This window comes from Mustelus asterias, chromosome 16, assembly GCF_964213995.1.
Source record: "Mustelus asterias chromosome 16, sMusAst1.hap1.1, whole genome shotgun sequence".
In the NCBI taxonomy this organism is placed as follows: Eukaryota; Metazoa; Chordata; class Chondrichthyes; order Carcharhiniformes; family Triakidae; genus Mustelus; species Mustelus asterias.
This window is the reverse complement of record NC_135816.1, coordinates 90,960,190-90,966,189: the sequence shown is the minus strand read 5'-3', so window position 1 is coordinate 90,966,189 and position 6,000 is coordinate 90,960,190.

Genomic DNA, 6,000 nt, shown 5'->3' with positions numbered 1-6,000 from the left:
CGTTGTTCTCGTTGCCTCTCTGCATGCACAGTAGGATTGGGAGGTGGTTTCGTTGCCTCTCTGCATGCCCAGTGGGGTAGGGAGGGGTTCTCGCTGCCTCTCTGCATGCACAGAGGGGTAGGGAGGGGGGTTCTCACTGCCTCTCTGCATGCACAGAGGGGTAGGGAGGGGTCTCGCTGCCTCTCTGCATGCACAGTGGGTTCGGGAGGGGTTCTCACTGCCTCTCTGCATGAACATTGGGGTAGGGAGGGGGTCCCACTGCCTCCCTGCATGCACAGTGGGGTAGGGAGGGGGGCACCCTGCCTTTCTGCATGCACAATGGGTTAGGGAGGTGGTCTCACTGCCTCTCTTCATGCACAGTGTGCTAGGGAGGGGGGCTCCCTGCCTCTTTGCATGCACAGTGGGTTCGGGAGGGGGCCTCGCTGCCTCTCTGCATGGACAGTGGGTGAGGGAGGGGGCTCTCACTCCCTCTCATCTTGCACAGTGGGTTAGGGAGGGGGTCTCGCTCCCTCTCATCTTGCACAGTGTGTTAGGGAGGGGGTCTTGCTGCCTCTCTGCATGCACAGTGGGATCGGGAGGGGGACTCGCTGTCTCTCTGCGTGCACAGTGGGGTAGGGAGGGGTGTCTCGCTGCCTTTCTGCATGCACAGTGGGTTAGGGAGGGGTCACGCTTCCTCTCTGCATGGACAGTGCGTTTGGAAGCGGGTCTCGCTGCCTCTCTGCATGCACAGCGGGGTAGGGAGGGGGTCTCGCTGTCTATCAGCATGCACAGTGCGATAGGAAGGGGGTCTCGCTGCCTCAGCATGCAAAGTGGGGTAGGGTGGAGGTCTCGCTGCCTCTCTGCATGCACCTTAGGATAGGGAGTCGGTCTCGCTGCCTCTCTGCATGGACAGTGGGGGAGGGAGGGGGTCTTCCTGCCTTTCTGCATACGCAGTGGGTTAGGGAGGGGGTCGCGCTGCCTCTCTGCATGCACAGTGGGATGGGGAGGGGTCTCGCTGCCTCTCTGCATGCACAGTGGGTTAGGGAGGGGTCACGCTCCCTCTCTGCATGCAGTGTGGGTCAGGGAGGACTGTTTCGCTGCCTCTCTGCATGCACAGTGGGGTAGGGAGGGTTGTCTCCTTGCCTCTCTGCATGCACAGTGGGGTAAGGAGGGTTTCTCACTGCCTCTCTGCATGCACAGTGGGATAGGGAGTGGTCTCGCTGCCTCTCTGCATGCACAGTGGGTTCGGGAGGGGGACTCGCTGTCTCTCTGCATGCACAGTGGGGTAGGGAGGGTTGTCTCGTTGCCTCTCTGCATGCACAGTGGGTTTAGGGAGAGGGGCCTCTCTGCTTCTCTGCATGCACAGTGATTTACCGTGGTGGTCTCGCTGCCTCTCTGCATGCACAGTGGGTTAGGGAGGGGGGCTCGCTGCCTCTCTGGATGTAAGTGGTGTGGGGAAGGGGGGGTGATTGCTCCAGGTGGTGGGGGTGAGGCTGTATCCGGTCGGGTGCTGCTCACAAAGAGCTGCGGCTGCCGGACTATCTGGGGGCAGCTGCTGTGTTGAAGCGAGCTCCAGCAGCAGAGAGCTGACAGATGTCTCTCTCAGACCAGGCAGCTCACTGCTCGCTGCAATTGCGGATTTACAAACCTGTAGGTTTGGTACATGGTCGGTATCCCAGCCAGCGCTGTGAGAGCTGCAAGTGATGGGGCCAATGGTGAGGGTGGTCTCACAGCCATCGAGTTTTAACAGCACAATATGGGGCCCTTCTGCCCATTATATCTGAACTGGTCATCAAACACCTGTCCAATCGAATCCCATTTTCCAGCACTCGATCTACAGCCTTGTACACTCTGGTGTTTGAATTGCGGACCTCAGCACCCTGTGGATGGAAACATTTTTCCTCAAATCCACACAATAATCTGCCCTTTAGCTTAAGTTCCGTCCCTCTGATTATTGACACCTCTACGAAAGGGAAAATGTTTCTTCCCATCTATGTGCAGCATAATTTTGTACAGACCACTCAGGTCTCCCCCACCTGAAAGCAGTCCCCACCACCACCCACTACACTCGCTCCTCCTCCAGCCATCTCTGGTCTAAGGTAAAAAACGGAGCCAACCAGCCTCTCTTCATAGCTGAAACTCTCCAGCCCAGGCAGCATCCTGGTGAATCTCCTTTCCAACGTTTCCAGCGCAATTACACCCTTCCTGCAGTGTGATGACCAGAGGTGCACACAGTTCTCTTGCTCTGGTCTAACCAGCATTTTTTACACTTCCATCATAACCTTCCAGCTCCTATATTCTATGCTGCGTCTGCGAAAGGCAAGTATCCTACATGTCGTCTTAACCACCTCATCTCCCTGTCTTGCCGGCTTCAGGGATCCTCATATATGCAGCCCAAATTCATTCTGGTCCTCTGCACTTCCTCACACTCTACTGTTTATTGTGCATGTCCTTGCCCTGTTAGTCGTTCCAAAATGCATCGCCTCACAATTTTCAGTTTTAAATTTCATTTACCCATCTGACCAGCCTGTCCGTTTCCTCACCACGGTGGCACGTTGGTTCGCACTGCTGCTCCACAGTGCCAGGGATGCGTGTTCGATTCCTGGCTTGGGTCACTGTCTGTGTGGAGTTTGTACATTTTCCCCGTGCCTGCGTGGTTTCCTCCGGGTGCTCCAGTTTTCTCCAAAGATGTGTGGTTCAGGTGGACTGGCCATGCGAAATAACCCTTAATGTCAAGGAGACTCGCTATGGTAAATTAATGGGGTTTTGGGGATAGGGCCTGGGTGGGATCATGGTCGGTACCGACTCGATGGCCGAATGGCTTCTTCTGGACTGAAGGATTATATGATTGCTGTAATCTAAGGCTTTCCTCCTCAATATTTACCACACCACAAATTTTTGAATCATCTACGAACTTACTGATCATACCTCACACATTCATGTCGAGACCATCAATGTACACTACAAACAGCAAGGGTCCCAGCATCGATCCTTGTGGAACCCCATTCGGCACAGGCTTGCAGTCACAAAAGCAGCCTTCGACCATCACCCTCTGCCTCCTGCCACTCAGCCAGTCTTGAATGTAATTTACCAATTGCCGTGGATTCCATCGGCTATTACTTTCTTGTTCAGTCTCCAATATGGAATTAGTCAAAATATTTTCTGAAGTCCACGTCGGGTACATCGACTGCTCTTCCCTCATCTCCTCATCCAGTCACCTCCTCAATATATTCCAGCAATTTGTTAGACATGATTTCCCCCTGACAAAGCCATGCTGACGATTGTTCATGAATCCTTACGACTCGAAATGGTGATTAATTCTGTCCCTCAGATTCTTTTCCAATCATTTCCCTGCCACGGACATGGTGATGATGGTGTCCTGGTCGTGATCTTGGATGTCTCCGGGGCACCCTGTAGGATGGCCATATGGCACAGTGGTTAGCACTGCTGCCTCACAGCATCAGAGACCCCGGTTCAAACCTTGGGATTCCATCATCACCAGTGAAGCTCTTTTTAAACTTTGAAACCAGCTCCATTCTCACAAATTGCCTGTTGGGATTCCTCCTTTTACAAGAACGTGTGGTGTTTCTCTGGAAAGGATCCACTTTGAGCAAGCCCAGTTTCTCGCAGCTCCCCAATGTCCACATTGAGCCTCGTAAATTCAGTCGCGATCACAGCCGTCCTGTATACATCATCAACATGCATAAGGTCATTGGTAAGACCAGGGCACATCGTGCTCATGTTCCAGCTTGAGATGTGAAAGACTGATTTGAATTGAATTGATTTGATTTTTTACTGTCACGTATATTTGTATACGGTGAAAAGTATTGCTCCTTGAGCGTTATACAGACAAAGCATTCCGTACATAGAGAAGGAGAGAGTGCACAATGAGATGACTGAGAGCGAGGAGGTTAGCCAGCAAAGAGAGAAGGATTCTAGGCAGTGTAAGAGGGAGAATAGACGTGTGATGGAGAAGGGGAGAGCTCAGACCAAAGGTTTGAGATGTGTCTATTTTAACGCCACGAGTGTAGTGAATAAAGTGGATGCGCTTAGAGTGTGAATCGATGCTTGGAAGTGTGATGTGGTGGCCATTACGGAGACTTCGGGACAGGGACAGGAAAGGATACTTCATGTGCCGGGTTTCAGATGTTTCAGAAAGGACAGAGAGGGAGGCTAAAGTGGGGGGCGGAGGGGGGGGGAGTGGCACTGCTGATCAGGGATAATGTCACAGCTGCAGAGAAGATGGAAGCCATGGAAGGATTGTCCACGGAGTCTCTGTGGGTGGAAGTTCGGAGCGGGAAGGGTTCGACAACTTTGCTGAATGTTCTCTGCCGGCCGCCCAATAGTAACAGGGATGTTGAGGAGCAGATAGGGAAACAGATCCTGGAGAGATGTGGTAATAATAGGGTTTGTCGTGATGGGAGACTTTAATTTCCCAAACATCGATTGGAATAGCCCGAGGGTAAAGGGGTTTAGATGGGGAGGAGTTTGTTAGTGTGTTCAGGAGTGTTTCCTGACACAGCATGTGGATAAGCCTACAAGAGGAGAGGCTGTACTCAATCTGGTACTGGCTAATGAGTCTGGACAGGTGTCGGATCTCTCAGTGGGGGAGCATCTTGGGGATAGTGATCATAACTCTATCTCCTTTACGCTAGCATTGGAAAGAGATAGGATCAGGCAAGCTAGGAAAGTGTTTATCTGGAGTAAGGGGAAATATGCAACCAAATTGCAGGTCATTAGAGGCGTAAATTAGAAGGAGATATTCTCGAGGAAAAGTACCGAAATAAGGTGGCAGATTTCAAGGAATGTTTGTCTGGAGCTTTGCATGACAACGTTCCGATGAGACAGCGAGGTTTTGGTAGGTTATGGGAACCGTGGTGCACGAAAGCTGCGCTGGAACTAGTCAAAAAGAAAAGGAAAGCGTACAAAAGGTTCAGAGATCTAGGCGCGAAGAGGGATATGGATGAGTATATGGCTTGTAGGAAGGGACTTAAGAAGGAAATTAGGAGAGCCAGAAGGGGACACGAGAAGGCCTTGGCAGGTAAGTTTAAGGAGAACCCTAACACGTTATATAAATATGTGAAGAGTAAATGGATAAGATGTGAAGCAATAGGACCTATAAAATATGAAGGTGAGAAAGTCTGTACAGAACCGGAAGAAATAGCAGAGGTGCATAATGAATACTTTACGTCGGTATTCACGGTGGAAAAATACCTGGGTGGTTGTACTACAGGATTGTTGGGGACTGAAAAGATTGAGTATGTGGACATTAAGAAAGAGGATGTTTTGGGAATTTTGAAGAGCATCAAGATAGATAAGTCACCGGGATCGGATGGGATGTACTCCAGGTTACTGTGGGAGGCGAGGGGATAGATTGCAGAGCCTCTGGCGATGATCTTTGCGTCGTTGATGGAGACGGGAGAGTTTCCAGAGGATTGGAGGATTGCGGATGTTGTTCTTATATTCAAGAAAGGGAATAGGGATAGCCCAGGAAATTATCTATCGGTGAGTCTGACCTCAGTGGTGGGTAAATTGATGGAGAAGATCGTGAGGGACAGGAATTATGAACATTTCGAGAAGGTTAATATGCTCAAAAGTAGTCAGCACGGCTTTGTCAAATGCAAATCGTGCCTTACGAGCCTGGTGGAGTCCTTTGAAAATGTGACTAAACACATTGATGAAGGAAAAACGGTAGAAGTGGTTTACATGGACTTCAGCAAGGCGTTCGATAAGGTTCCCCATGCAAGACTTCTCGAGAAAGTGAGAGGGCGCGGGATCCAAGGGGCTGTTGCCTTGTGGATCCAGATTTGGCTTGATGGGTCTTTTTCTGAATGGAGATCGGTCACCAGAGGAGGGCCCCAGGGATCTGTTCTGGGACTCTTGCTGTTTTTCATTTTCATAAATGACCTGGATGAGGAAGTGGAAGGATGGGTTGGGAGGTTTGCCGACGACATGAAGGTTGGTGGTGTTGTGGATAGTTTGGAGGGATGTCAGAAGCTGCAGCGTGACATATATAGGATG